The sequence below is a fragment of the Parus major genome, chromosome 5, assembly GCF_001522545.3.
Source record: "Parus major isolate Abel chromosome 5, Parus_major1.1, whole genome shotgun sequence".
Lineage (NCBI taxonomy): Eukaryota > Metazoa > Chordata > Aves > Passeriformes > Paridae > Parus > Parus major.
This window is the reverse complement of record NC_031774.1, coordinates 37,809,923-37,834,195: the sequence shown is the minus strand read 5'-3', so window position 1 is coordinate 37,834,195 and position 24,273 is coordinate 37,809,923. Positions and strand designations below refer to the sequence as shown.

At 35.9% G+C, this 24,273-nt stretch overlaps 1 protein-coding gene and 1 long non-coding RNA gene across 2 annotated transcripts in view; both read left to right on the top strand.

The window, feature by feature from the left end:
- Positions 1–4,766, top strand: part of LOC107205632 — a 32,421-nt gene extending 27,655 nt beyond the window's left edge. Inside the window, exons 2-3 of the long non-coding RNA XR_001522049.3 lie at positions 698–830; positions 915–4,766. This is a non-coding gene — a long non-coding RNA (uncharacterized LOC107205632). The remainder of the gene's footprint in view (positions 1–697; positions 831–914) is intronic.
- SLC25A21 (solute carrier family 25 member 21) overlaps positions 1–24,273 on the top strand; it is a 235,331-nt gene that overhangs the window by 52,476 nt on the left and 158,582 nt on the right. The gene's annotated exons all lie outside the window — the stretch shown is intronic.

The window sequence follows — 24,273 nt, the reverse complement described above, 5'->3', positions numbered from 1 at the left end:
CATTCTGACTGCAGGGGCATTTTGGTGGTGGATGAACTCATCTTTAATTTTGTGTGTTAGTATGTGAAAGCATAATTTAATTAAGAGTAAAACATCATTGATCTTGAAATGAAAAACACCATGCAAACAGAACAAAACAAAATGTCAACTGAATGTTGTCGAGGATTAAAATAGCAATTCCTGTATCTCTGACTTGTTTTCTGCTAGGCATTTGAGTATTTTAGAGACAGAGGAAAGAGAAACATTCTGGGGAACTAAGTAATGACTCCTACGTTAAAAAGGGGAAATAGGAATTAGTTTTCTCGAGTAAGAATATGTAATGCAGGTTTTAAAGAACTAGGATTTTACTTTACTACATGTTTTGAGGAGAAACAATAGCTTGAGCATTTTAAAATGTTTTGGAGGTTGGTAAGGATGTTCTTGTTACATAAATTATGTAAGCCAGAGTTAAAAGATGAAGGATCTAGCCATTGTCTGTAAATGAGGAGTCTCCATTGGATTCTCTGCCCTGGGAGACCCATTGCAGAGAAATGGTCAATTTTGTGATGTTTCAGAAGCTGCAGTTAATTTGATATTATACCAGTCCTTATGGTGACCTTATAGAACTGTCTCAGTGAATATTTAAGACTCTGTATACTCTTTGAAGATACTGAATAAATGTAGTGGAATTTTGTATTGTGTATTTCTTATAATGTAGAATTATCGTGTTGGAGACTTCTCTGTATTCCTGTGTGGAGATCAGATCCAAAACTGGCTAGATTGCGTCTCAGGAAGTGAAACACTCTGGATCGATGCCCTCCATGCCAGAGCACAGCACACTGTGCTTTTAGGTCAGTCTGAAATTTTAAATGATAAAGGCATGCTTTGTATTTTATAGACTATTTCTGATGCTGTGCATTTTTTTCTTTCTGCAGAGTGATGCTGAAAGGCAACCTCAAACTGAGGATAGCTTGCACCTGCTTCTGTCAGGCAGAAGATATTGAACCAGTTCTGAACTGAGGGAAGATTTAAATTCTAAGATTTGAACCAGATTTCTAGTTTCCCATTTTTTTAAAAAAAGGGGGAACTAGGTTTCTCAGGTTTCCTATAAAAAAAAAGTGACTGAGGCTGAGCACTACAAATACCTACTTTTTTTACTTGCATCTAATAAGCACCCACAAGATAAGTTTCCACAAGATCCTTGTCTTGTGAATCACAAGATACTTGTCTGTGTGCATCAAGTATATTGTAGATTTGCATATTGGATTGGCCCTTCATGTGGCTTGTGTGTTCCTCTACTTAAGTTTTGTAACCTGGAAAGGCTGAAAGAGGAATTAATTTAGCTGTGAATGGTAGATGCTGATGGGCGCAGAAGCTCTTGGAACACTAAGCTTAAAGATTTGCCTTCAGGGTTAGCTGTGTCCTGAACAGAGCTCCTTGGAAATGTATGCATCAAGTTGTCCCGTGTCTTATTTTAGAAGCTTGTAATCCTCTACTAGTTGTTTTATAATTTTCAGGGAAATCAATATGTTAAATTAAATCAATGTTATTGAATTTAAATGCCAGTGAAAGTCTTCTGTCACTTATATTCAGACTAAGCCAAACTCAGTCTGCTTAATGACAAGGTGAAACCTATTTTGATCCTCTTCCATCTGCATCCTCATTTTAATGGAATATTTGTGATACCTTTCTATGAAGTAAAGTGCCAGAGGGAAACTGTGTATTAATATGTAATTGATAACTGTCTTTAGTTATGACAGAACTTGATGTTATTCAAGGATCCAGAGGGTGTTTAAACATAAGATACATAAAATGGTAGGTAATGTGAAAGTTTACAATAAATCCTGGTGCTGAAGAATGACTTGTAGGTGCCCAAAGATTTCTTTGGGCCTACCCTTTATTTTCTAGTTAAGCGAAACTGCTGAAGTTGGATGAGTTTGGACTGCATTCTGACTGAGAAGCAGCTAGAAAAGTTCTTCGGGGTGCCTGAAAGTGTGTAGGGAAAAACACTGAAGCTGCCTCAGTCAATAGATTTTGCTTTTAGGAGATTTGCTTCCCATCCTTCTCTAAGGGGCAAGGCTGGAGCTCACTGTATGTCAGCTGGTAGTTAGCACATGAAGCTATCTCTGATGTTACCGCAAGTAAGGATCTTGAGATCAGCTGATAAATTTGAATTATTGTGTCCTTCCATTTCTTTCTCTTCCATTTCTTCTCTTATGCGACCCTTAATTCAAAACAATGGAGACTTCACTTGCTTCCAGCTGGTTTCTTCAGCAATGCTGCTGGGGGGGCTTTGACTGGGTGTAAGTCTTGATCCTTCCCATAGCCAAAGTGCCTTTATTGGCTTCTATTGTATGATTATTTAAACAATGTCAGTATGGAAATTGTTCCTTGGCAAAGAGTATGCAAGAAGGGATTTCAGATTGAAGTCTGCCTGTTTTGTGTTATGTATGCAGAGAGACTTGTATAGAGCCCACTCTTTTTTAAAATGAATGAACACTCACTTTACTACTATTTCTTCTCGAGTCTGTCCAATCTTTTTGAAAAAAAAAAAAAAATTAGCATGGTGGTATTTTCAAAAGATTGTTTCTGTGGCATATAATCAGTAATTTTCACAATTTCAGAGTATATATATCCACATTTTGTTTTAGCGAAGGTTTAATTTGTATATATCTCAACTGAGAAAATAGGAAACCAAAAGAAAAGTTTAGTGTGCTGGGTAAAGTTGTTCTTGCAGTGCCTGTTTGCAATTAATCTGTGATAATTCACTCTCCAAATGAAATTATTTCTCTAATAATGCAACCAAACTGAGTTCAATGTTTACTTGGAGCTGACCTTAAATTGCCTGAATCATCTAATTTTAAGACTCCTAGTTGTATTGAAAGAAATATTCAGAAAGAATAAGCACTTGGATTTATAATACTTTTCAAAGATTGTGTTATTGTTTATTAAAATATTTTTGTGTTAGAATTGAAGATTCAGTCTAGCAATGTACAGTAATTGCTGCTGACTGAAAAATTGCAGTCTGTGTCTGAGGGAGAGACAGTTTTGTAGTTGTTGAATTTCCAGAGCAGAAATCCTACTAAGCTGTTCACAGAATACACAGGGCTTTCCTTCATTTTTTAGATATTTTAATTGGCTGGAGACTCACTTTTATACTTCCACGGACTTGTACATTGTTTGATGTTGAAGAGGCAGATCAATAATACCACAGTAATTACGTTATTAACATAGATAATTGATTCATGTTTTTTAGGTAATGAAGACATCTAATAACCTAGATAAAAGCAGTTAATAAAACCATAGTGTAGTCTGGATTTAAGAGGGGATCAAGCACTAATTGAGTGAACTCAGTTTGCAGTAATCAAATGTCTACCATTATTTCTTAAACAAGTTTTTAACCTTTGAAAATTTTAATTTAGTGGTTTTCTATCTTGTGCTGCTATTAGTATGAGGAGACCTTAAAAGAAAGTTTATTTTTACAGGAATGTATACAATTTTTCTATGTGCTACCATAGACCATAGAAGCCCAGGGAGTAGGTTATTAAGCCAAGATACTTTATCACTGACTCCAAGTTTTATAAAGTTGTTTTTCAGTGTGTTTATGTGAAAACATAGTTGGAGTGACTAAAAGTGACATATCATTTGTTTGGCATTAGATATTCTAGTTTATTGTAATAAAATTTCGTGTAATTGTGCATGAGAAGAATGAATAAATGGGCATTTAGAAGGTTTATAGGTAAGTTTTTAGAAGGTTACATTTCCGGCTTATTTTTTATACAGTGGAATTTTTGATGCTACAGTAAATTAAGAAGCTGGATGCTTTTCCTATGATATCCTATTTCACTAATACAGAATAACCTTGAGCCACAGTAGGGCAATAATTACCAAACTTAAATCAGAGACACACTCAGCCAAACAGCTGTTTTCAGTTTGTTAGGAGATCCATTTGATTTACTCTCTTGGTCAACGTTCATTACTTTATAAGACAAAATTTCACTGGAGATTTTAACCCTGAATTCCCAATTTTGTTTGTTGCCTGTTGTAAAATTGCATGGTTTAAATGTCATGGCCACTCAACATGTGGGGGAGCTACTGTTGTGTTTTCCATTGATCCCAGTTTTCTTGACAAGTGGTTTCAAATACTGAAGGGTGCAGGTAGAATTGCACCCCAGACATATTTCCAGATGACCTTTCTGTTCTGAGGGAAAAGAGGGGGAAAGGTATTGAATAAGGCCACTGTCCTGCACTTTGGTGGTTTGTCAGCTAACATGGTGGATCACATAATTGTGAATATTTGGCAGACAAATTGTTTGTTACACAAATTGTCACTGGTTTAATTTATTTTACAAGGTCAGCACATCTCTGCTATCTCACCCTGAAGAGATGTATTTCCCAGGTTTTGCTGCTGTGTGGTTTGAAACCTAATGCTGGCCCCTATCTAGCAGTGAACTCTACTGGTCTTAACCATGTCTCCATTTCAACAACTGTTGTTGTGTTTTAGTATAACAGCAACATCAGTGATAATATGGTGATTGTCACAAGCTATTTTAATGGCATTAGAGGTTACTTCAAGGAGAATTCAGGCATGAAATGTTGGGGGTTTTTTTCCATATTGCAGAAGTTTTCTTACAGTTATTCTAGTATTGCTGGCTCTCTGGATATTTTTTGTTTCTGTTACATGTGATGAACATGTTTGTAAATTTTGAAAAATGACTGAATTTGTACATGAAAATGAAATAACTGATAAAATAAAGAAATTTCTGATAAATTTATTTGCAGCATCAATTCTGTTATGCAGTATGTTTTCATTCATGGTAGTCCAAAAAACAGGCATGGGAAAAGGAAATTGTTAAATCTATCTCATATCTTTAAAACTTGTCTTTTTATTAAATTGTTGATTTTTTTTTTTAAGCTTCACTACTAGCATTTCCTGTCTTTTCTGTCTATGTTCTTCCATTTAGAAAAGATAGTGCTATACCTCATTACTCAGGTGCCTCACTGAGCACACTCAGCAATTTTGCCTTACTGTCCTGCAATGTAATGGGCACCAAAAAATGGGGACTACAAAAGCTATATATTTTGTGGTGAATGCTTATCAGTTGTGGATAAAAAATAATACTGTAGTTTTTTTGCATGGCCTTTTTTGTCTTCAGAACACTTTGCAATAAATAATTACATATTATCCTGCTCTTAGCAAGTAGAATTTTAGTCTCACCTCTTAACACATCACCTGAAAATATTAGTTTGGAAGCTCAAGGTTATCAAGGTAGCTGCATCATAACTTCAGTCAATATAAGTTGGTATAAGAAGTGTGAATGTGTTCTGATTGTACAACAGCCAGTTCATTTCATCTTCAGCACTGTCAGCAAATGTCTCTGGACTTTTACTTCATAGAAAAAGCACCACCAACAAGAGGAGAGACAGTTTGGAGCAGAACTAAGAAGTCCGGAGTGGGTAAAGTCAGGGAGACAGCTGATCTGAGTGAAGAGAGATCTGCAGTGTAACTGTCTTGGATCCTGGGTTTCACCAAACACTTGCTCACTTCCATTACACTGGCTGCCTGTCGGGCTCTGGGTGACCCTGTTTTGTTTCTCATAACCATTGCACATGCTGTGCCCTGCTTTTCCTGTGTAGCTATGGAAAGGCTGAAAGCAAAAGGCTGAAAGGCTTGCTCTAAAAATAATTTAAATGGATTTGCCAGGGTATAATTTTTGCTTTTGAGGAAGGTAAATGATCTCTAGAGCCTGGAAATTATTCTTTCTGAAGGATTAAGTTTCTAGAAAAGCACCTCTGTAGAGTGCTCATTCTTTAGAAGGGCTTTTGTGTGAAGTCTTCATCCTGTGTTATACTGTTGTATGTTGTTGATACTGTTGCTCATAAGTTATAAATGAATACTCAAAAGAGAAGCTAACTGTGTAGTTAGAACTTTATGGCACCCAATATCACCATTGAGATAAATCCATGTATGTATCAAATTATAGAAACAACATATGCTGACTGAAGTTGTGCAGTGTATTTATGGATAGCCTGACAGTGCTGTCCAAGACATCTTCCTGTTAATTTGTTGTTGTGAAGACCAGTTTTTTCAAACATAACTAAAGCTAAAATTATATGTTGATGTTCAAGCAAAAGAGGAATAAAGATTAGCTACTGTCCTATCTTTATTTATGCGTTCAACCCTTATAAAATTGGCCTTTTCACTAGAGTCAAAGGAAATGGGCTGTTGATCCATTGTCTCTGAAAACCCATCATCCTTCTGAATGTAAAATAGCTTTCAACAGAAAAAGTACTGAGCTGGTTAGTGAAAAGAGCAGCTCCTCTGACACTCTGGAACTTTTTCTGCATGCAAACAGAATGGTGAGATATAGGGACACATTTCTTTCTACTACTTTTTTACAATTGTATATCAAGCAAGGTTGGGAATTTTTTTGAGTGTTTTTTCAGTTACATGATGAACTGCAGAAAATAGCTCTGATTTTGATCCAAGCCTCTAACTAATTCCTTACATCTGTAAAAGAATCTTAGGTGAAAAGAGAGTGTGATCTTCCCCTGGTGGTTATTCTTAGGCTCCCCTGAAGCCCTAGACTATTTCATATCCCTCAGCTAACTTCTGCATAACAAGAGGAAGCCTAAACTTGCTGGGTTTTTAAATCTTGTGCTCTGAAGTCCCTTTCCATTCTTTCTGCCTGCAGTTTATCACTCTGCAGTTGTCTCAGCCAGGATCTGAAAGTTCTTTTTTAGTTTCCCATATGGGGTCTTTCATTGTGCAAACAACCCCCAAAACAAACAAACAAGTAAATCTTGTCCTGTTTTTACTTAGCTGATACCTGTGTTTTAGGGTTTCTGTCTCTGCCTAGAGCCATGAAGGAAAAAAGCCAGTACACTTTGGAACCCAGAGGGCTAAAGAGAAAATTTTCATGAAAACGGACTGTGCTTTTGATAATTGTTTTCTCATTAAAAGTTGTAAAACCTGTGGTAGATATTTAGAAAACTCACAGAAATCTCCTTTGCAGAGACATGTGAACACACTCCGCTGATGCTAGAGATAAAAAATTGGTTTGAGTTTCATTGACATTGCCTACAGGAAGAAAGAGTTGTGCATTATTTTTGTACTTTTTCAATCATAGAGGAGTGATATTCTTGCATACTTTCATCCCTGGCAGCAAAACCTGTACATATTTAGCCAGCACACTGCATAATCTCACGTTATGAGATGTGAGGCAGGTGCAGATTTTGCCACTTGTTCACCTTATTTAAGGTGACAGATCAAACATGCTGTCTGGAGCATACTAAATAAAAACACAACCAAAAATTCAACGTGGAAAAGTCAAGAGAGTGAGCTTCTTTGTGGGACCATCCACAGTGCTGACTGGGCATTCTTTTGGCTCTTAGTCCTAGAGCAGAAAAAGAGAAGACAAACATTTCTGTTGTCACAGCTGAGCCCACTGATAGGAAGTTATTTGGTTAGTGGAAATGTAATTTGTCTTTGGTTCTTAGTGACAACTCCATGCTAGACCAACTTTATGATCCTCAGGAGCTATGTAATGTTGTGTTCAAATGATTTATTTGCTAAGTTAAGCATGGTTAAATTTGTCTCTGCAGCAATGATACTTCTATTTTGTGAAAATTACCAGCTAAAATAAGGCCATACTCATAACTAAACTTAGGAAGCTTTTGAGGGAGAGTAGAGAGGAAGAATAGAAAACACCAGAGTATCCTTATTTAAACTTCTTAAGGATGCCTGTGTAAGATGGTAATTCCTTGGTACATTGTTAAATAGTTAGAGAATGTATAGGAAAACCACAGATTTAGTCCATGTATTAATTTGCAGGTCCCCTGAAAAGGTGGCCTAAGATGGTGACTCCATTTCAGTGAAGGAATTCTGTTCTTCCGAATAGTATATGCTGACAAATTCTCCCTGAGCTTCTACTTGGCTGATATGAATTGTCAGTCATTGATATTGTAGGAGTTTGGTTTATTGGCTGTTAGGAATATGGGGAGAGAAAGAGAGAAAGTCTTTGGATGCTTTTTTTGAATTTTCCCATTCATACTGTTTATTCCATCGTTCCTGTCTGATACAAATTTATTTGCATAATTTTACTTGACGTCTTGGTTTCATAATTCAAAGATGGCAAATGCAATAATAATCAGAGGTAGGTGCTCTCCTGAATGTTGCTTACAGCAGAATACAAAAAAGGTACACTTCCCCAAAGAGTCTGTGAAGAGTCAATCCCCTGTGCAGTTGACAGGAACCATGGAGCCTCCTCCATGCAAAAAATCAGGAGTGGGGTATGGAGAAGGCTACAACAGGAGAATAAATACAGATGTTTGATAAGGAGGGAAGAATTAAGCTTCATATGAATGATGTTCTAATGATGATTGCTGATCCCTTTACTTCAGTGTGCCTCATGCCTTATGAACTATGATGATATTCAGAGGAGTCTCAGGCTTAAGGGTCAATTATATTGAATCCAGAGTAATAGCATTTGGAATGAACAGAAGATACTCAAAAGTCAGTACAAGAAATATTTAGATTCCATTGGCTAGAAACCACAATAAACTTCTTAGGGATCCCCATTAATTCCCATCTGGAAAAAGTCTGCCATGAAGATGCAAAACCATTGAATAAAATAAAATAAGTTACTATTATCATAATTTGACTAGCAAAAATTCAAAAATAAATAAACAAAAAGGGCATAAAAATTCTTTTCTAAATAGTAAGAGTTTCATTAACTAATTGAAATATAATAATTTCCTAATTAAAATATATAACAATAATTTAGAAAATTCTGATACCTACTGCAGAATTACAGGCTATTGGGAAAAAAAAAGAAGACCCAAACAAACCCAGAATTGTAATTTAACCATCAGCAAAACTTTATGTGCTTTGCTACTTTCAAGTGCTTTACAGGAAGTGTAAAATTCAATTGTCCCTATTCAGAAGCAATCTCCAAAACCACTTACCTGTTTATGAAAGTTTTTTTTTCCATCATCATGGTAAAAATTTGTATGATTGTCGAATGCTGTAAGAATAAATCTGCGACTAAGAGCTGGAGCATGTGAGGGTGAAGCTTTTCTTATCTGTGAAAATTTTGCACAATAACTAAAACAGAAGCAAACCAATAGCTTTTTATTGACTTAGCATATATTTTAGAAGTTTTAACAGAAGAACAAAATAAGTTTTATGGTTGGTGGGAGAATTCGAGGTAATGAATAATAATAATAATGAATAATGATGAATAATAAAGAAGGTAAACACTTCTAGTCAGCATGTAGCTTTGTTTTTAAAATCTTGTCAGAGAACTGTCTCTAAGAATGGGAAATTTCTGTGAATTCATTTTGTAAGTTTATACTGCTAAATTTGGAATGCTTATATTCATGGCTGTAACTTTATCATTGTCATGAGAACTTTCATGTAGGGAATGTTTCCTAGATAACTACCTGTCATGGAATCCAATGAAAATATGATCATATGTCAGAATTTTTACTTAGCTGTAAGTGAATGTTGGGAAAACTTTGGGTCACTGTTTTTTTTTCATCTTCATATTAAACATGGTGCAGCTATAATTGATTTAAGATAAAAGAAGATAGTTTTGGAGGAGCATAATTTCTTCCTCAAATGCCATATTTAATTGTGCCATGATTTCAGTAATATTTACTAGGCAAGTATTGTTGTGATTTGCTTTTATAAAGGCAAAATTCTTTGCTTCTAGGACTCCTACTGGCGGAAGAAACACTTTCATTTTCTTAGTAGTACTCAACTTTAATTTATTTTTGTAGATGAGTGGTTTTCTTATATTTTCTTCACAAATAATCTACAAATGTAATAGATTATCAACTTTAATTGAATAACATGTCAATGGCATTTCCATTTGATAAGTCTTGTAAAAAGTATATGAATCATTTGCTACAAGTTGAAATGATGTATTTATACACATTTGTAAAAGCCTGTGTGCATATGTAGCACGCAATGTGGATAGAATAGCAAATAAAAGCATCGATGACCTCAAGAAATGTTTGATTTAACAAATATATATCTTTAAATTGGAAATCTAATTATTTGCCTTAGATTTGCACTGCTCAGGAACTTAATGCAAGACTATGTTAAATAAACTTATTATTTCCGTTTTTCATTTAACCTGTGGGTTATGGTATGACCAATCTGTTTTATATCCTCAATCAACAGATGATTGTATTTGGTAATAATTTATCAAGAATAAAAATCTGTTTTTGAAACTAATCACCTCATGTTAGGTCTGCCCTTTTTCAGAACCACCATCTGATATTCATTTTGTCTGCAAGACAAACATACTGATGAAAATGCATCTACCACAGGATATTGCTAGTGGAATGAAGCAGTTCTACTCTCTGTATATATTTAGAATATTTTGTTTTCTCAACAGATGGACCAAATTTTAGTATTAAAGGGAAAAAAAATCAATTTTACATAGAACATAAACAATTTTCAAGAAGTACGTTTTGCATTTCTGATTAGTTTCTAACAAAACATCCCATGGAATTTGAGGGTCAACTTGGGCCATATCAAGGAGAAAAGATTTAAAAGGTTACTTTAACTGCTTTCTGTGTTTGCCATGATAAGGCTATATCTGGAGGTCAGAGAGTTCTGAGCAAGTCTTTGAATTTGGCCTACTGAATTTAAATGCCAGGGTTTTCTTTTGTATGTTCTCTGTGGTCTCTGAAGTGGCTGTTTTTTGAAGAGAGTGAAAGCACAGATGAATTCATGCACTGTCCTGTGACTTCTGCCCCTCTCTGCTCAGACTTCTGGCCATTGCCTAAATGATATATTATTTTTTTTAGGCTGTCTGCTGAGTCCTTTAATTATTTTTGGTACTTTCCTAATCAAAGCTTCCCATAACACTAAAATATAGGCTTGATCAAGACAGCATGAAAGCCCAGTGCATGGAGTACTTGGAATATGGAGCACAGATTTATACTCTGTGTACAGTAGTTCTGTGGCATTAACTTCTGTCCCAGGAGGTCTGAACTGGGAATACCAAGATCATTTTAATTTGCAGTGCCAGCTAGATTTAGACTTTTTGACCCTACTGAAATTCTACTCAGGTTTTTATAGTGCAAAAAACTTATTAAATTTTTAAGTAAATCTCAAAAGAGGCAATAAACTGCTACAAAGTCATGAAATTATTTTATTATTTTTAATTTTTAAGAACTGCACGTACTGCAGCTGGAATTCTTCCAGTGTTCATTCTTCCCCAACTGCTTTATTAAAATAAATCCAAACACTTTCCCAAGGAAGCCATAAGTTGTTAGCAAAATTAGGAAGTTAGGAATTTTATGATGTCAAGTTTTCTGTGATAGAGTATTTTTTTATATTACTTTTTAGCAGGGAGCTATCAATGTGATTCAAGATCACAATAATAACCAGTATTTACAATTCCAAGTAATGTATTCTGGAGTCAATGTTTTACCTACAGATGAACTGTTCTTATTCTACACATTCATTTTATTTTTGGGAGGTGTTTTTTTTTTGTTTTTTTGTTTTTTTTAAAGACTTCAACCCAGGGGGCTTTCCATTCCACTATAACTCTCACCCTTCCTCCACCCTAATTTTGCTGGTGTCTTGGCCACCATGACAACAGGGATTTTATCTGACAAAAAGTTAAAAAGCTTTGGAAAACAAAGAGGCTAAAAAATGAAATACAGCTGTTTGCACACAAATATAAACCAGAAGGCCTCAAATCCTTTCTACTGATTGGCTGGATTACTTGAAATGTGGCTCATTGTTTCATAATAATCAGCAGTTATTTTTCCCTATTAAAATGTAGACTGGCAAAGTATTGGAAACAGCTTTCCCAATCCATTTCTATGAGGAGCTGGGAATATAAAACATCCCTGTAACTTTTACTGCTTATATGTTAAGGGACCCACCAAAACAAAACTGCCTAGGTTCAAAATCCATTTTATATATACATGCATATTAAAAATGGTTTTATATACTATTTTTCAGTACTGAGGAGTCTTTTACAAAGTAGCATTTGTCATTATTGGTGGTGCTGTGAGTAGGCAAATGTGGCATCTGCCATAAGTTCAGTTGCAGCTCTCTTACATCTTAAGGTGTGTTGACCCTGTTTTATTGAGAAAGGAAATGTTGGCCAGGATTCTAGACCTAAGCTTTAAAGAAAAATGATGGGAGATCAATTTCCAGTTGGATGCCAGCCGAAGACAGGCAGAGATTTATGGCTCTTTCATTTATCACATCACAGCAGGCTCAAGTCTGACAGTGAAGTTCACATGCCCAGTATAGTTTTAATATTAACTGTAACAATACTTCACCTATGCTTACACATAGTGAAATCAAATGCTTAAGGTGTTGTCTTCATGTTAATTTCAAATAATATTACTCTAGTATCAGGGTAGCCAGAGAAATGGAATAAGGTTACAGTATAAAACAAAGCACAAATTCTGTCCCACCATGTAGCCAGGAATGCGGGAATCTACATCCACCTGCTCCTTAGCAAGAAGAAAGATTCTTAGTTTTTAGTAAATAATCAACTACAAATCTAGAAGAATTGTACAAATTATTGAGGAAAGGAAGATGATTTTGTCTTCACTGCTGAGGTCCTGTAAGCAAGGAAGAAATGAGCTCTTGCAATTCTCATTTTTTTGGGGTATTCTCTACACTGGAAAACAGTGAAAGAGTGGCAGCTTGAGTAGTAGTGTTTTTATCAGTATAAGTGAATTGAATTGTTTCTCTTAGTTTTTGCATTTATTTTTTTTTTTAAGAATGCACTTCAATCTTGACTTGAAAAGTTAGTTAACTTTTTAAAAAACACAATGTTCTTCCATTTTTTTCTTTGTCCCCTTTTATTGTAAAGCAGGAATCTTTTAATTTGTGCGAGTGTGTTCCTACATGCACCTCAAGCACCAAGGTGGTAACTCCATGAAAGAAGTCATTACTTACATCTCTTTCATCATGTGAGTCCTTGAGTACTGGGAAGAACAGCTCTTCAGCATGCCAGGAGCTTGACAAAGCTGACTAGGCTGTGAAACTGGGGCATTGTCTGACGCTATTAACTTATGAGCATGAGAGTCACTTAGTACTCAAGGACTTGAAAAATTCTCTTCATTCTAATGAAAGATTTCCTCTTTCTGGAAGAATTAAGTTAAAATCCTAATACTTTTTAAATAATACTTCTGTTTTACCTTGATGCAGTGAGTTTTGAATAATATGCTATGTGCTTTGTTATATTTTTTCATCTAAATGTTCTTAAAGCATCAATAAATATTTTATTTCCTTATGCATGTTTCTATTTTATGCACATAGGATAATCATAAGTGGAGAGGTGTGCATGTGAGGTGTGTCTTAGAAAGTCCTGTCCTGTCATTGGAATTTGCTAGGGAATTTTTTAATAGAACTAAGAGTAGGGTGCATATAGGCCTTTTGAAATAAGTCCTCATCACCACCTTTTTGGTTTCAGTATAATAATTTGTGTGGGAATACCTTGTATTCCTTATTCCTTCAGACCAGGTAAAAAAACTTGGATATCGAGAAAAGGTAAGGAGAAAAATTAAAAACTGATTCTTTTCAGAACTTTTCTCCCAAATCTGAAAGAAAATATTCTGATTTAGAAAATGTCCTGCATGAAAGTCAGTTTTCTTGCTGTTGTACATCAGTTGTTCAATATGCTTCAATTCCTAAGAATTTTCTCAAATAAATGTTTACTTCAAAAACACCAGATTAAAATAGAGTTCTCCTCTTTTCTAGATTTTCATTTTGGAGGTCATATTTGTAGTTAAACCACAGTATTTGAATTGTTACTAAAGAAGTAACAGTTCTGTTTTATTGAATGAGAAAAAAAAAAAGTCAAAAAACAACCATTGTTTCTCCTTTCCTCCGAAGTTTCTCACAGGGAGAGCAGAGTCCTGAGAAATCTTATATGTAAAATTATTTTGTTTTAGTCAGACTTCTTTGGGGATCAATGTTCCTATGGCAGCAGAACTATATTAATTTGTAGTTATCACAAGTACTTAAAAATATATATTAAAAAAAGAATATGCATGTGGTAGATTTGAATATATGTATGTATGATTCTTGTTAATGAAGTACTGATTTCAAATGCACTCAGTTTTAAAAAATAGAAAATAAAACCAAAATATCAACAATGAATGGTTTTGGTGGTTCTGTTTGCTTTAATTCTATTGCTCTTTATCTGGCTCTCTTGATGAGGTTAATATAATTTTACATTCAGTGACCAATTCTACATTTTGAAGTTTTCACACATGGTTTGAGTTTCTAGAGGTTTCCTTAATTTTATCCATGCATAAATTCAGTGTCTAGTCTAAGCTAGTTATCTAAGCTTCCTGTATTAAAGTGCACAGTGAGAGGCATCTTGTCCAAAACTGTCCTAAGATTGGTATCTAAAGTGAGGGCAAATGTTCTCCCATGAAACTTTTTTCTGTCCTGGTTTAGTGGGACATTGTTTCCTTAGACTAGTTGCCTGACTTTTTGCCCAAGGTGATAGATGAGATAAGTGCCACCCCATGTGATAAATAGCATAGTTTTAAGGCTTCCTCAGTGCAAGGAAACTAGGCTAGTGATTTTGGAGTGTCTTACACACTTAAGTAGCCCCATTAGCCCTGGTAAGCTTCTCATTCTTTTAAAGATAAACACAGGAATAAATCCATGCAAGATGGACCCAAACCTGTAAGCTGACTTTTGTTTACTACAGAGTAATTTTGGAGCACTTTACTGTGTACCCATTCAGCTCTTGATATATCATATCAGACTCTTGGGAGAAATAAATGCAAGTGTGGTGTATTCCTTGGTACTGCTCCATGGGATTCCTAAAACCAATATGCAGAATGAGTAGCTTAGTGATCCTCAATTTTAATTCTAGCTCAGATTCCAAAAGCTCAATGTTAAGAACATTTTATTACTGCTTTACAGTTTAGCCTTCTGTCAATAGTTTGGCCTGCAAATCAAATAAGCATGTCTTCCTAGGGCTAAGCATGGGTACAAAAGCAGTTACCATGGTTCAGCTGATGCATGTTAACTAGTTGAACTGAGATAACTGGATTCTGTGGCTGTGCCCTTTTTATTTCTCTAGGAAAGTCATATAGCGTCTCTGGTTCTGCCTTGCTTAGAGCCAAAAGAAATAGAGGTAGAGACTGAGACAGACTAGAAATCATAATCTTGGCAGTGCACTGAAATTCATCTATTTAAGCACAAGCATACTATGTCACAGTTGCTCCCAACATAATTTGAGGCAGATGCCCTCAGCCTGTCCTCCTCCAAACTGAGTTTACAGTTCCTATCACTGTTTCCAGCTGTAGGAGAGGCAAGAAGTCTGAAAGCTTCAGTATTCCCACTTCTCATAGAAATGTAGGTGAAAACCTCACTTATCTCTGGGAAACAGTGTATTTAGCCTGTATTTGCTATGTATTAACTGCAGCTTGTGAGAAACTATACATTCTGTTAGTTTACTTTTAATATTAGATTTCTAATTCATATTGGTATGAATTCAAATCTTCCTGTCTCTATAATCCTGCTGGGAGGACGAGAAAATGAATACATTTCAGATAAATTGGATCAGTAGGAAATATTGCTTCTTTATCCTCTAAAAACCTGTAACTGTGTAGTACCAGAATATTCTCAAAACTTAAATCACAGTTCACAGTATTGTGCAGAGAGAGTCAGGCATCTAAAATAATGTGAAGCTTGAATGCTATGGGAAGACATTTCATTTTTTTTAGCATGAGCTTGTGCTTTTGTTTTTTTCCTTGGTCACTGCAGTAGAATAAAACAGAGAGAGAAAACAGGTAGAAAGGGATTAGACTCAGGGAGAGAGCAGGAACATGGACATTTTTAACAGTGAATTGAAAACAGGGTAAACCTATCTGCTTTAATTTAGTGCAGTGTATGTCTTTGCAAAATTTTACTAGGGTTCAGGCATTCCAGTGTGACTGCGAGGTCATAACTAGAAGTTAGGGTGAACATTGAGGATACTTTGAGTTCTCATTAAAATGAACTGGAATTGAGAGTTCTCAAAATCTGACATCATTGGGTCCATCCTTAGCACCTTTGTGAAAGGCCATTATAAATAAAGCTTTTCAGGAGAATTAGATGAAGTTATATAGGAGTACCTATATAATATTGAAGATATATTGTGTTTCGTGACTGAAAAAAGGAGTAATTGTTAGGCTTCTTCACATCATCAATTACTCCATGATGTAAAGATGTTTACTTTGTAAAGATGTAAAGATGTTTCCTTTCTCACATCGCTATTTAACATGCTTTGGCAATTTTTGCATTAGCAGACAATTATTTTTGCTGAGACTAAATCTAAAGGAAATATGACTTTATACTGAACCCCAGTAATGAGTCCTCATGTGAGAGAAGGTGTTATAAGACTGAGTTTTAAGCAAGTTGGAAAGTATGACATTGGCTGCATGTCTCAAATAAATGAATTAGCTGGCAGTTGAGAAAAGGATGTGCTCTTAGCTGAGAAACAATTGGACAGAAAAGGTGACTGCTATGCCAAACTGAATGAAAAGCCACTAGAGAAAATGCTCTGTGGCAGTTTCTTTTGAAGTGAGTTTCTAGATCTTTGGAAGGAGCTTGCCAGGGCTAGACTGGAAGTCCTCTGTAATTATTTGACTGCCAGAAGTTGAACTACAGCATAGACTTACATCAGGAGCAAAGTGAGATTCAGGAATAGACAGAATAAAGTAGCCATGTGCTGTTTATGGTTGTTTTGTATGGTGCTGTTACTACAAAGTACTGCTTCTCTCCTGCTGACTTCAAGGCACAGCTGCTAGCAAATCGTGTCATTAGACTCACAGTGTTCTCATCCACTATGGCTGGAGCCAGGGATTGGCAGCTTTAGGTGTCTGCAGCATCAAATTAGGGAGTGATAGAAAAACAGTCTTACAGGGAAATGTCCAGGACACCTACCTGCTGCCCTCAATTTAAGAATGACAGTAGCTGAAAATTAGTTGTACAAGTATAACAAGAACACAGAGTTAGGAGTTAAGCAACTGGAGCAGACAGTGGAAAAAATTAAGTGTGTCTTAAAGTTGGTACATTGGGACAATGGGAGGATTCTTGGTCCACTTTTCCATTGAGGTGCATGTTTTAAAGTGTGAGTGCTTCATCCAATTGGGATCCAAACTGAGACTGTGTCTTCTGAGACTGGGATACAGCAGCCCTGATTGACAAGCACAAAAAGTAGATGTGGCTTGAATTCCCTCCAGCCTGAAGAGATTAATCCCCTGCCTTCCAGAATGCCATATGAGTCCCCTGTGGCTGTGTCCCAGAGATAATTGCACAAGTAGAGGTTCATCCTTCGCCTGTGGTGCTTGGAGTGGGATGTAATGTTGCCAGGAATTCAAGAAGGCAAACATGAGCAAGCTGGAGTTGTGAAACTAATAGAAGAGGGGAAGCCAAGTTATTTCTCTATTTGATGATAATTTAATGGAAAATTCCAAAGGGAGATAAAGTTTAAAAAAAAAAGAAGAGGAAAAAAAAAGAAATAACAACTAGAAGTATGAATTTCCAGATGCTACACTCTCAAAAGTAATACAATAACAGGTATAACACAGTATATCCTCTGTGAAACAACAAAAGGAAAACTACACTGGCTAAATTTTTATTAGTGAGAACATGGGAAGCAGTTCCACATGAATAAGGCAGCTAGACTTTGACCGTTTCCAGCTTCATCTTAGTGTTTAGGCTGTGGTGCTTGCTGCAAAATGGATTAGAACTGTTTTTAAACACAGATTCTTGCTTGTGGAAAATCAGCTACTGGCAGCAGTGTCTTGCTCTACAGTGGAGTCCGAAGGCGATTGTCCCAATGGCTTCTAACTTCCTCCGGGGTCTGTAACGTGATTACATTGCTGTGGGGCTGGCTAGACTGCTCTTCCTCTGGGAGCAGTTTAACCTTTAATTTGGAGGAATTTGCACTGTTACATATCTGTGTACAAAGGTAATATCGTGTGGTTTGTGCTCTGGATGTGCACTGTCTATTTCCACATTTCCAATTTACATTTTAAATTGAGCCTGTGTTACGTGAAATCAACATATTCTCTTCAAAGACCACCTACAATCAGGACCCTGACATCATGTTTTTCTTGAGAATCAGTGAGGCAAATGGTACAGATCGTGCTTTCCAGCCTTCACTATTCTTATATCAGTTTGCTAATCAGACAGAGCTGTAATATTTGAAACACTGGTCTTTTTAATACAAAAATGTTCATGTTTTACATATGTTTTATCCATTCTTTCATTTTACGTGTACAGTTGGGACTTTTGTCATGTTCTCAATCCCCATTGGTCTTATTGACTTTGCAATGATTTAAAGATTTGAAGGATTTTAGTTCTCCTTGTCCTTTCCCTCTTCTCTCTTAACATTTCTACATTTCAATTTTATTGGCCTCAGGAAAAATTAATAAGTAGTAGCTATTTTTAATAAATATTTCATTTATTTCCATTGCATCAATCCTCAACAGTATGAGGTTTTTTTTTAGGTTAAATACTATGGTTTATACTTTATTCTCCTACTGCTATTGGTTTTAACTGCCAAAATTCTCCATATACTAACTTATGCCATGAAAATAGAAATCTTACTCAATTATTTCATTAATTATTTAGCATTTATATAATTTTAATCCTAATAGAATACAGTGCCTTTTTATTTGCATTTTCTTTCGGTATCTGTATTGCTTGTATGCACCTTAACTTGTCTTAAAATCTAGTCCATACAACTTTAAAATCCTCTATATTTTTCAGTGTTATTTTGGTAAAAGGAGTCAGTTTTGTTCTGGATATCCAAGTAATCACTAGAATTAAATTAAATTTTTTAAATTAAAAATTTATCCTCATTCAAATGTATTATTTAAACTATTTAATGAGACGGAATTAATTTCCAGCTCAATAGTATCGAGCTCATGGTCATGGGAGATCTCTATTTATGAGAGCAAGGAAATACAAACAGAGGTGTAATCAAAAAAATTCAACTACTTGGTGTACATATTCCTAGGAAATTTTGAGATGTTTTACTTTTTTCAGTGTGCATATCAAGTGGAGCTTTTTGTCTTGCAGACTCAGTTTGTTGTTAATAGTATTGCTATTACAATTAGCACTTACATGTCTGTAATATTCTAGTTATAAGGAGGTGATCTGGTGCAGCTTAAAGCAGGTCAAAGTCAGATGAGACCGCTCAGGCCATATCCAGTTGAGTTGCCATATCTCTAAAGTCCAAGATTCCACAGCTGATCTGGGAAGACTATTCCAGTGTTTGATAACCCCAGCAGTGAAAAAAAAAATTATTAGCCTTGTGGCAGCTGTGTTGGGCTCATAGAGTCAAGACTGTTGGTGTTAGTTTATATTTCAAAAATGTAGAACATGTTTTACATCATCCAAATAGCTTATCAACAGAAGAATAAACAGTTCAGAAAATAGTCTTCCATACCAGAATTCTTGGCTGACAACTTCTCTGCTGGAACATCTACCTTCTGTACAGTTAAAACTTGAATTGAACACCACTCCTCTTGGCATCGTGTTACATCCATGAGCTGTTTAGAGGACTTGGTATCACTGTGTAGACATGAGATAGTGAACAAAACCATAAAATCTCCTTATGGATAACATCAAATACAGGGACCACAGCTTATTAAAGCTGAGGTGTACCTGCTCTACAGACTTATTTATACAGGGAACTACAGTAATACCATAGAGTGTTCTATGAGATTAAACATTTTTATGCATCAAAATCCTCTAGGAAGTTTTCTTTATTTTACCATGTTCTGTGCTGGACAGATTATTATTGATGGCAACAAAAAGTTTTCTATTGTTGAAAAGCCCTAATAAAGATACAGATATAAAGAATGTCTTTCTCTTGTAATATAAAGAACTACATTAACATATTTTTGCTGTAATTACCGCAGGTTTGCCCTTAGAGGGGGCGGGGTTTAAATCAGAATTAAAATGTCTGTTCAGCTTGACTATTTCTTTGTGCTCAGTCTTAAGGATATAGCAATCATTGCATTGGGATGTTGGGAATTCTGACTCTTTCAGTGCTTTTTAAAATTGGAACAGTTCATCATAGTTGAAGTTATTAGAATGAATCTTTTTAGTCAATACCATTCTAATGTTAAACTCCATCAGGAAAAGGGCTGGATTTTGGTGTGCCATTTCTAAAGGTAGAAATTCAAAATTCAGTTAAAATTGGCTTTGTTTCTCTTGTTGTTCAGATGGAGGTGGCTTGTTGTTTAATTTAGAGAAATATTTTTTAGAGATGCAAGAGAAAATGAAAAGGAGAAGGACTTGTCATGTTTGGAGGTTTAGGGCTGTTTTCCTTATTTTTCTTTTCTTTTTATTATTTTTCCTTTCAGTGGCAACTTCTTGAAGCTGCTCAGTAGTTTGGAATGTTAGAGTAACTCCTAGGGAGCTGGATTAGTGGGCAGGCGATGCAGTCATGGGTATTACATACCTCTCCAATTTTTTACATGGATATTACCTTCATGTATATGGGTGCGAGCATGTGCTCTCTCCATATATCTTCCAGAAACTCCAGGCAGCTGTATTTTTGTTGATAATATATATGAAACAACATTGCAGTCAGGTGGTGGGAAAAATAGTGCATTTCATGAATTTATGAAATACTGTATGAGTATCCATTTACACTCTAGCTATGACAACACTGAAATTCCTTCTTTTTTTTCTGTAAAAATATCCTTTCTCCTAAGAATGAACATTTTCACTTTAAAAGACAACAGGATATGTTCAAAGCTTGATGACAAAGAAGTATTATAGTCTGCAAGCTAATAAAGGGCAGCCATGTGATGAACACAATTTAGTTCAACTTTTGTCCCAGATGTCTTGGGTCTAGAAATTAAAGATGTTTCCTACACACCAGTGCAGGCTGTCACTGCTAAGTGTTTCCAGACTCACTGTGTGTGTGTGCTTTAAAATCATGTACATGTAGCATGTCTCATCCACAGGGGATAATGCAATTGTAATTCTAGAATTGTGTTCTGCAACATTAATTCCTACACCCTGACTGATAAGTAGTTTTGTCTTCATGAAATGCTTAATATTTGGCACTTTTTGCTTCCTATTTAATATGGTTAAACACTCCCATGAATTTCAAGCAGTCTTTATTGATAAAGTAACTTGAAACTTAAGCAACAAGTTGTCTTTGATAGCTACAATCTGTCTGTGGCCTGAGAAGGAGGAAAGGGTGAATGGGCTTGAAGTGGTTTATGTTCTGCAGCCTAAGACAGAATCCCTGCAGGAAAGCTGAGGTTTCCCTGCCGCAGAGATCACTGTTGTTCTCTTAGACATGAACACAGTGTCTCCCCAGCACTGACATGAAGGTGAGATTAGGGTCTTGTGCCCTTCTAGGCACTGTTTGGGGGAAGCAGCAAGTGTTTAGCTGGTATGTCCTGTTCTTTTATTCTTACACTGGTAAGTGTTATAAAAAGACTTTTGGCCTTTTGTTTATGGACCACATGAAATCAAAGGGAATTTTTCAGTCATCCTTGTCACGCTTTGCAGGAAACCTTATGTGAAGAATCAAAGCTGTGGTATTTCTGCAACATAGGTCAGAAGTTTTCTGTGGCTGTGTTTCTGCTATAATCTTACAGAACAGAGGTTTCTGAATGAATACCAACCAGCATGAGGCTACTGAAGGAGTACTGTGTTTTATAGCTAAAATCATTTTGGAAGAACCACTCTGAGATGGCTCAGTTAGAAAACAAGATTACTTTCGACCTGGGATGAACTTTCTAGGCTTCAAATAGAGCTTTAAATGTTCATGGTCCAAACTAAGCAATTCAAGTGCCACTGAAAAAGTGTCATAGATTTTGAGTTCTTAAAGTGGGATTAGGAAAAAAGGTCGATCTAGATTTCAATGGATGGTTGCTCAGTACCATTTTGAAAATGTAGCTGTATATGGTGTGTTAGGTTATGAACCCAGAAACTGTGGTGTCCAAAGTCACAAATCATTTTTGAAAAGATAATCACTAAAATTAATTCAAGTCATTAAGTATTGCATGGTCTGAAGATTGTGTGAAGACCTTTTAATACAATTCTCTTCATGCCTTTTAAGAGGAAGTAGGTGTTAGGTGTTTTAAAACAATGCTTCATACATTAAAAACTTTCACAGTTTTGAAAAATAATTTATCAATAACGAGTATTTTTCATAGATATAACAAAATTATAGCACTCTACATATAGAGCAAGAACTTGGTAGCCAGCCAAGACTGGCATGGTATACATTTATGTAGTGCAATGTCTGTTGTACTTTAGTAAAAAAACCTAGTCATTGATGGTTGGCTGCCATGGTTCTTTATGGCAATAAGTGCATTGCATATCTCATTTGAAGAATATAAACCACCTGCATCATTGATACTCTTGATTTCAAGGATCCTTCTAAAGAAAATATCTAGGTATAGAAGATGTGTGTTTTTTGGAGGCCTTGTAAAATCTGTTTTCACTTGGGTTTTGTCATAAGTGTGGTGCATTTTAGAAGACCTAAAAGTTCCCTTGGATCATTTTTTTATTTACAGACTTATATATGCAAAGCCCATTGGTATGAAATGAGTTTGTAACTTGATTCTGAAATTACCATCTACCTACTGTGGAAATGGTAGGAGGCATAGAAGTGGTTTTGTGACCTGCTGTAGTAGAAAATTGTAGCAAACAGACTAAGGGGCAGTATAAAAGTACTGTAAAAATATTTGATTGCTTCTTAAACCTAAACAGGGACATATAAAAACAATAATAAACATGTATGCAGCCCTCTAATATGCTTGGTTGTACAATTTTTGACTGGAAAAGCATAAGTGAGTAATTAGATAATTGCTGCCTTGATTGAGCTTAATAGGAAACATTTCAATGAGGCTAAAACTACACTGAGAGGAAGTAGGCTTTTATAAAGGGAAACATTCCTTGTCATGCAACTGTCAGCTTTTGCCCACACGAAGAGATGGAATTAAGTGGATCTATGCAAAGGAAACAAAAAGAGGGAAAGAAAAATGGGGAAAAAAGAGAAAAGACTGGCATAATTATACTTGTACATAAACAGTGTCTTCTGATACAATTTCTTGATGATTCCAGTTTTGATAACATGTCTTTTATAAACATCTTGGCTGCAACAATTTATGGCATTAAATCCATAGGAGAGGATAAGTTTCTGCTTTAAAAAAGGAACAGAGAGAGGTACAGAAAATTTTCTCATTCTGCATAATTTAATATTTTTTTAGATTGTCTTCACCTGCCAACAGTCTAAAAAGCAGTATAAGATCTATATTTTTTCCTTCTGTAAAGGAGGAATGCCCATGAACTATTCAGGAATTTCCCTGCAGAGTTACTTGCGTGTCAGGAGCCAATTTCCTTTTGATGATGAGTGGGTGAATACCTGAGCTGGGACTGCAAGAGAGCTGAGGCCAGTTTTGCTATGGATACTTCCATAGACTCCTGCCATACCTGCTGTCACGGGTGGCAGTGTAGCTCATGGACATTTTGTCCACATTAATGTCATCCTGGTGTCCATAACAACAATTAGGAAAAATGTTTTTTCCATGACTGGCTGGTATGTTAAAATAAAACTGAACAGATGCTCCGTTGTCGTCTAATATTACCTTCCCCTGGCCTGAGGCTGCGTGGCCGCCGCTGATGAAATCACCCACAGCAATTACATAGCTTGTAAGTCCATTACAGCTCCTATGGGCCCAGAATGCAGCTAGGGCCAGAGGGGAGTGGGAGGACTGAGAGACATGAGGTGAGCAGTTTGCAGGAGGGTGAGAAGTGTGTTCATGTAACACAAGTACTGCTTTTTCCTTGCGGAAAAGGCCTTTCCTTGTTTTGTCTTTTGGGACATGCGGCTGCTCAACAGCCATTTACCACCTAAGAAGGAACATCTATTTCCATCCAGCTAGAAAACATTAGGTTACATATACCTGCTCTTTGTTCATAAATCCATTATAAGCCGCTGAGTCTCTATATGACATTACTATAGTTTGAGTAGTTTTATGTTTAACTGTAATGAAAGCTAAGGACTGTACTAGTTTTAATGCTCTGATTGGTGACTTGGAGAAGGACACATCTCTGTTGCAAACAAAGCTGCTGTTGAGGTTGAACTATCAGGAATGCGTGGCTTTTGTTTTGGGAGTTGTGGATACAACTGCGAGAGGTTAAATTATCTGTTAAATGTTGCATCAGTGTCCTAATGTAGCATTAGCAGATACTGAGATACTGTTGATTTGTCTTTTGGAAGCAAAACCTAATATTGCCACCAATTATTTGTATTT